Here is an 8,496-nt window from a genome sequence, read left to right on the forward strand (position 1 = left end):
GAGATTCTTAGAGGACTGGAGTAAATATTTGAACTATTTGAAAAGCAATTGTAATAAACAGATTACTGCAAGAAGTTTTGTAAGAAGGACTATGCGAAATATTGCAAGGAAGACTATGAAGAGAATTATTAGTCAAGGACAATTAAAAGTAATAGAGAAATTAAGAAATGCAGATTAAGTGATAAAGAATGGAAAATCTTCAGAGGTGGTTGACGGAAGTCTAAAATATTGTATAAGATAAGAATGTATGCTAAATGATTGTTGGAAATGATATGTTAAAAAATTAATAAAAATGTGTGTGTGTATATATATATATATATATATATATATATATATATATATACTGTATATATATATATATATATCCCGGTATAAGGAAACTCCAGACTGCTCCTAGATACAACTAACGCTGAGTGCCCCCTTGTGACCGAACCATAGATCCCTCTCCCTGGCCTCATTGGGGCACCAAGCACCATTTAATATGGGACAACTCTGTTTGAAAAACCACATGTATGTGCTCCACATGAACACAAAGACTTACTTTCAAGGGAGATAATTATTTCTTATCGTTAAGAAAGGGGGCCTCTGTCGAAGAAACGGCATAAAAATAGATATTAATGTCCTATCAGTGCAAGATAACGTATTTTCTTGCCGATCACAGTTGTATTACGTGGCCAGCCAGTAAACGATATAATGCAGACAATGTCTGTTCTTAGTTGAAGAGATACGGATGGTGCTGTGGTTAATTCATTATCTAGTTCAGTAGTATAACAGCAAGTGGTTTGCCATGGTAACTTACACTGAAAGGTTCTGATCTGCCTGTGGTTTAAAAACACCCAACAAAAACCGACCCCATGACATATATTTTTTATAAAAAAAAGTAATCAAGAAGTATGACACATAATTATTTAGCTAAAGGGGTTTTTTGCCGTTGCCTTTGTAAAATCAGTTTAAATACAACTGGAAACTTTATTATGAGTTAATAGTGAACTGAAGCTGTGTCAATCTGCTGTTAACTTGCAGCGCATGGACTGAAAGCATCTGGAGGAGGGGTGGCCAACCATAGACCCAGAGGCCAAATGTATCCCTCAGAGCCTCTCTTAGGCTTCTCCCAAGGCGCCCCCACCCCCTTTGAACCTAGTGTTGCCACCTTTGTTCTGGCAAAATACTGGGCAGCGCGGGGCGGGGCAGTTGGTGGGAGATTCCCCAGTGCCCAAGTGACTTCAAAGCAATCCATTACAACCCATGGCAGCCTAACAGGATGGCCCCTCTGGAATTTGCCATGCACACAAACACACACACACACACACACACACACACACAATACTACAACTAATAATAGTTTTATTACTTGTACCCCACCCATCTGACTGATTTACATGAATTTGTGGCTCTCTCTTGTGCCTGGCTGTCCAGAACTTAAATACATGACCTTTCGCACACCCTTTCAAACACATGCATTTGGAGAGGACCCCCAACTTGGCGGGGGGGGGGGACAGGAGAGAGAGGGAGAAGACCTGAAATACAGGACAAAACTGTATCAGTACAGGGCATAGCAATTTACATTGAAATACAGGGCAATCCTGTATTATACAGGACAGGTGGCAACCCTAATTGCACCATTTTTTTCCAGGCCACACCACTCGCCAGCCATGTTTTGTACCTGCCTTGATTGCTTTGGCCTGGCTGGGATGTGTCTTAGACTCTGTTAATAATGACTTTTGCTTGCCTGAATGGAGACTGCAGCCATTTCTGATATTCTGAATCACTATGAGTTGGCATTGAATTGTATATCGCTGGCTGAATTTGTTTGTTTTCTGCCTTATCTATATGCTGCTGTGTTTTTGATATGATTATAGTGTCTGTAATATTTGTTAATTTTCAATGGTGCTATTGTGAGTCGCTTTGTGGTTGACATTATTGTTGGAAAGGCGAGAAGCAAATATCAAATCAAACCATTTAAAGGCCTCTTTACCCAGGTGGGATCTTTCTTTCTTTCTTTCTTTCTTTCTTTCTTTCTTTCTTTCTTTCTTTCTTTCTTATTCTTGAACATACACTACACAAACTTGACTACACATTTTGCTCTTTTTCTAAAGTGATGAGAGCCTTCAGCTGCTCTTCTTCGAAGTGAGCTTATCAAACAGGTACTCCCCAATGCCGTTCTGCAGCAGTCCCTGGCACCTCAGGTTTGTGAGGTGGTCTCCCAGCTGCTTGATGACCTTCACCTCTTCCTCCAGGTACTCAGACTCCAGGAAGTCACACAGATGAGGGTCTCCCTTCTCCGTTGCAAGCTTGTGCAGATCCAGCAAGGCGTGGCTCATGTTTATTTCCACCTGCAGGGCACTCTGCAGGGCATCCAGGCTGTTGCCCCACTCATCCTTCTCTGGCTTCTTGTGGTCCTTCAGCAAGATGCGTTCTCTACTCTTGTTCTGATCTTTCAGGAACTTATCTGCATGCTCCCACTTTTCTTGGGACTGCTCCTTCAGGAACCTGGCCACGTGACACAAGGCAACATAATCACAGTCAAAGTGGTAGGACAGATCCAAATAGCTAGCATACAGCTGCAAATTCACTAGCTGGTTCAAGGTAGCTTCACAGTCAGCACAAAAGTTCTGGCACACCTGAGAAGCCATCTCTGTTGTTAAGTTGTGGGTGAACATATCAGACGACACAGCGATTCTTCAAACAGCTCTTGTTTATTCACGGGCCAGAACAGAACTGAACTGAAGGGTTCAGCCAGTCTGCTTATATAGAGCTCCACTACAACGCAACAGTAAGAACTTTCTGTAAATATCCAATCACTGAACGTCACTTTCAATTCCTTATTTGCATGTGTGGACCTGAGTGAAAACTATCTACAGTATCCCCCTGCTGGCCCAGGGTGAGAACTTCAGTACATAACATCTGTGTCCTAGCAAACTAAACTGAAACCAAACAACACCACAAGCCCTACACTACTGTTACTGTCACCTAGGTCAGTTCTTATTGATAGCTGACTCTGTCCAGAATGGGTGCCATGTAGCCCAGAAAATTGCAGAAAATGATATACAGGTGGTACATAACCCCAGTCAAGCTTGCAAAAATTTATCATTTGCCCGATAACAAATGTTGGAAATGTAAAGAAACTGAAGGTACATTTTTTCACCTTTGGTGGACGTGCCCAAAGATTAAGGCTTTCTGGGAAATGATATATAATGAACTAAAAAAGGTATTTAAGTATACCTTCCCTAAGAAACCAGAGGCCTTTCTCCTGGGCATAGTGGGCCAAATGGTGTTAAAAAAGGATAGAACTTTCTTTATGTATGCAACAACAGCAGCAAGAATACTCATCGCAAAGTATTGGAAGACACAAGAACTTCCCACGCTGGAGGAATGGCAGATGAAACTTATGGACTATATGGAACTGGCGGAAATGACTGGTAGAATCCGTGACCAGGGAGAAGAGTCGATGGAGTAAGATTGGAAGAAATTCAAAGACTATCTTCAAAAACATTGCAAAATTAAAGAATGTTAGAGTGATGTTGGACTGAAAATAAGCGGTTTCCAGCTGTACAGGTTAAGGTTAATGATAGATCAAGACTAAAGATTAGGATTAAAGATGTTTAATGAAATGGAAATTTGGCAATTAAGAGGTAAAATTTTAATGTTATATTACATTAAGACTAAAGATTAGGTTTAAAGAAGTTGAAGTTATATATTTCAATATTATATTAAATTAAAGACTGGGATTAAAAAAGTGGAAAAGAAATTGCTGGACAAACAATTTGGATTGGAATACAAAAGAGGGAGGTATGAGGAAGTCCAGAAAATAAGCAAATTTAAAGACGGAAATGGAAAAGAGATATTGTTTTTTTTAATTGTTATGTTCTTTTTTTATTGTTGATTTTTGTCTTTTGTGTTTTTTTTATTTTCTCTTTGAGATTTGTATCGTGTATTTGTGTATTTTTCTTTGATGTTTTTCTTTTCTTTTTTTGGTTGTTTAATTTTTGATTGAAACTTTAATAAAAATTATTATTAAAAAAAAAAAGAAAATTGCCAGGGTCTAGCAAATGAAGGCAGGTAGGTAGGGTGACCATGGCATGGAGGTGGGGGCTGTCCATGTGTGGATTGCAGCTGGATTTGCCCACTTCCCTGTGAGATGGCAACCTTCCCTCAGCCTGTGTCTTGGAGGGAGGCCTTGATCCTCTTCATATTTTGCAGCAGCCTTCGTCCCTCTCCAGTCCTGTTCAATATTTCTTTATTAGTTTTCTTTTACATCTAATAAAGTTTATGTGTTTTTCTCCAAACCCTCATCTCAAAAGCCTCAAGTCTCCTTTCTTCCATTTTGCTAAACATCTGTATGAGCCTCTGCTCCATATCTATGCGTATGTGTGTGGGTATATTTGTTTTTCAGTGCTGAAAAATATTCCTCAGGCTAGCATGTGCTTCTTCTTATGAAATTATTTATCTTTTCTGAATCTTCTGTCTTCATTTATTATGCTTCCCATACTTGCTCACTTTGTTTCCTATCTGTGATAAAGGGAGTTTTATTACTTGCCACCAGTACATTTGTTTTATGCTCATCTGCTTCTAGCCATAATTATGAAAAGCATGAAGCACACCCAGTTCTTCTTCAGCTTAGATTTTAATCGGAACCAAATAAGAACACAACTCCTTCCCTCTCGAAATCCACTAGCCTCTCGCTGACACCTGGCTACTTTTGTTTTGGTCTTTCTCTTTCCAGCACAAATTAATACTGGGAAATTTAATTTTTCCACAACCGCTGCAGACATTTGTATCCCTGGGAGGGTTGTGTTTGATGTGCTCTGTTACATTGCTTCGGGGACCAGAAGCCAGAGAAGAGAGATAGACCTCCAACTTTCCTCACAGCCAGGTAAACATATGGGTGGAAGAGGCTTAGAGATTTGCAGGTAGGTGGGTAGGGATTTAGAGGTGCTTAAGTGGAAGGGGATTGGTGACTCACAGGGAAACAGAGAAGGGATCTGCTTCATGGCACCCACAATTACTGTACTGGTGTTCCAGGAACTCCTCTTGTCAGCTTCAAACCTTGCTGGGTTAAGGACCCCAAGAACGGGAAGGGGCAAGGAGCATCATCTAGACTAACCCCCTAAACTTACAACTGTTCATATCCTGAACAGTCTGCCAACCCTGCAACAGAGCAAATTTTGATTCCAATTGGATCAGAATAAACAAGCTTTTTGCCAGAGGGATGACGAAGCTGATTCTGAGCCAATTGAAACTGAACTTTTCACCCATCACCAATTTCGCCTACTCTTTTGGTATTATACATTCTAATAACTTCCTGCTTATTATATAAATTCTATGAATGATATTCAGTGTTCATTGTTAAGGAAATCCATTGGTTTCAATAGGTTCACTCTAAGTATGACTTAAATTGGATATCAGCACTTATTTGCCAGCAAAAGTAGATGCATGCGTCATATTGGCAATGAAGGCTAATTCAGATGGAATGGCAAAGCAAAGCTCCCTCCCACTGTCCCCAGTCACCTACCTTTACATGAACTGGTTCCCCTCTTACCCTCCTGGTTTCAACTAAGCATCATTTGCTCTATTGTTTGAACTGGCAAACTATGGTAGAGTGGTACCTTGGGTAAAGTACTTAATTCGTTCCGGAGGTCCGTTCTTAACCTGAAACTGTTCTTAACCTGAAGCACCACTTTAGCTAATGGGGCCTCCTGCTGCCGCCGTGCCGCCGGAGCACGATTTCTGTTCTCATCCTGAAGCAAAGTTCTTAACCCAAGTTACTATTTCTAGGTTAGCGGAGTCTGTATGTAACCCGAGATACCACTGTATTTATTTATTTATTTAAAGCATTATTATCTCATTCTTCAGCTGCAAAAGGTAAGTGTTTTGCCTCCTAGCTGCAAATTGAAACCATGCTTTGAAGCAGGATCAAAAATTATCCCAAACCATAGTTTGCCGGTTCAAATGTCCTCACAAAACAACTCAAAACCACAAGAAGTAGATGAAGGAATGAGCATGGGAGAAGGGGGGGGGGGAGGAAGAAGGAACCGCATGAATTGAGTCAGTTAATTTTCCTTAAAACGCACTTTCCCAAGAAGCAAGAGGTATTCTACAGCCAGTTATACCACTGTCCAGATACTGCAAAGATATGCTGTAATTCTCTGTCTCCTAAAACCATTAACTCTATGAGAGTCCAACAAGGGGTTCCTAATTTTTCTTCCAACTTGTTTTAAACATCTTACTATTAGACCGACTATCATCTCATCCTATAAGCATATCAAACTATCAGAAATCATGGATATTAGTGACCAAAGGTCTGTTGGAACAAAATAAGTATTTTCCTGCTGGTGAAAGGAAAGCAGAGAGGGGATTTCCTCTCCCTTCTTGTGGAAGAGGGTTCCACAAACGGGGAGCAGCCGCTGAGAAGGCCCTTTCTTGTGTTCTTACCAAACATGCCTGCAAAGGTGCCGGGTGGAGAGAAAAGCTTCCTCAGACGATCTCAAAGCCCTGACAGGCTCATATGGGGAGAGATGGTCCTGTGGCAGAAAACACCACATGCGATTCTCCCCTGTCCTGCCCTGGTCTGCGTCAGTCTACCTAGAAGATGCCCGTCATAGACTAATAAGTCCCAATCACTGCAATAGGACACGCAAGGATTTCTCCTTTAGTTATACAAAACAGCACCGAGTCAGGAGAACATTTACATATCACAGCCAACTTGTGCACAGCCAATTACATAGCACATCAGACTCATGGAGTACAGCCTCATTCTTTATTTACCAGCAAGGCTACTAAGAAGTCACCTCTGGCCTGGAAGAAGCGTAACAGCAGCTGAGTCCCGTTTTAGGAGGAGTTTAATTGGAGGGTATCCTGAGCACTTCATTCCCTTCTGGCCTGTTCAGTTGCAATTTTAATTATGAACCCCCCACTTTAGGAGCTCACAGAGATCTCTCATTCATCCTAGAATTAGCTGGAGAAAATGTATTGTGTGCACCCCAGAGCTCCCAGGCAACAGGCAAGACACATTGAGAGACAATGAGCCTGTTTCAAGGCACTTAAGTTCAACAAAAGATTTTCCAACAATGCACTTAAACCTCATGCTTAACCTCAAGTTCACCTTGCACTTCAATGTGTGGTTCCATTTCTTCCCCGGGATTCATAGACAGTCTAGCGTTTTCACTTTTAGAAGCTCAAGCATGAGTATTGTCACCATGATGAAACCATTTCAGAGAGTGATTTCTATTCATATATATCACATTTGTTTCAGAAATCTTAGCAAGAATAGAAGTGGCATAATACTTGACCCAGCAGGAAACAAATTTAATGAATATATATATATATATATATATATATATATATATATATATATAAAGACATATCCCTTATTGAAAAACTCTTCAGTTCCTCTGTTGTCTGAAGTGGGGATAGGTGATATTCCTAGAATCCTTAGAGTTGCATTGTGGTTCCTAAGGGAACAGAAGGAAATGGCGAATTCCTTACAAATCAATGGACACTCTACAATCTTTTTTTTTGAATAAGCCCCAGGGATGCCACAGGAACCCTAGGGCTCACATATTCATGTATATACTTATTCAAAGAGGGAGGGAGATAGATAGCTAGAGAGAGAGAGAGAGAGACTCAAAATGTGCTTTTTTAATTATACAGAATGATGCAGATGGAGATGCTATTATGCTAATCAATCATTTCTGGAAATGCTGGAGAAAATTGACTTGCTAAGGAGGATTGCTAAGTATGCGCTGCGCATTGAAACTCCTCTAATAGATAGAAGTGGCCAAAAAATACTTTGGCCCAGTTCAAATGTAGATAGGGACGGACTGAGCAGCTGATTCTGTCCCATTTCAATCTTGGTGGTGCTCAGTCATAGATCTGTCACAGAATCATACAATTGTAGAGTTTGAAGGTGTTAAGTTGTGGGTGAACATATCAGACGACACAGCGATTCTTCAAACAGCTCTTGTTTATTCACAGGTCAGAACAGAACTGAACTGAAGGGTTCAGCCAGCCTGCTTATATAGAGCTCCAGTACAACGTAACTGTAACAACTTTCTGTAACTATCCAATCACTGAACGTCACTTTTGATCCCTTATTTGCATATGTGGACCTGAGTAAAAACTATCTACAGTATCCCCCTGCTGGCCCAGGGTGAGAACTTCAGTACATAACAGAAGGGAGCACTAGACTCATCCAGCCAAACCTTCTGCAATGCATGAATCTTTTGCCCAACATGGGGCTTGAACCCACAACCCTGAGATTAAGAGTCTCATGCTCTACCATCTGAGCTATCCTAGAGCTGTGTGCACTATACTGTTCCATCCTTTTATGTGTGCTTTCCATGCACTGAAACTGAATTGGAAAATCAGGAGGTGTGCGTAATCTGCTCTTTTCCCAGTTGAAGAAAGGGACTAAGGATTCAAAATCACTTTGCTAGGTTGTGTTTACAAGGTCTCTTAACAGAGTCTGCCATTGTCGTTTTGCCAAGCACAGGCTAG

At 40.8% G+C, this 8,496-nt stretch overlaps 1 pseudogene across 1 annotated transcript; it reads right to left on the minus strand.

Annotated features, from left to right (window-relative positions):
• Nucleotides 1-2,108: 2,108 nt before the first annotated feature.
• On the minus strand, nucleotides 2,109-2,633 carry LOC308485149 (ferritin heavy chain A pseudogene; annotated as a pseudogene). The gene has a single exon. The product of its transcript is annotated as a ferritin heavy chain A pseudogene (transcript).
• Nucleotides 2,634-8,496: the final 5,863 nt, after the last annotated feature.

Source organism: Podarcis pityusensis, assembly GCF_964106645.2.
Source record: "Podarcis pityusensis genome assembly, chromosome: 9".
Classification (NCBI taxonomy): domain Eukaryota; kingdom Metazoa; phylum Chordata; class Lepidosauria; order Squamata; family Lacertidae; genus Podarcis; species Podarcis pityusensis.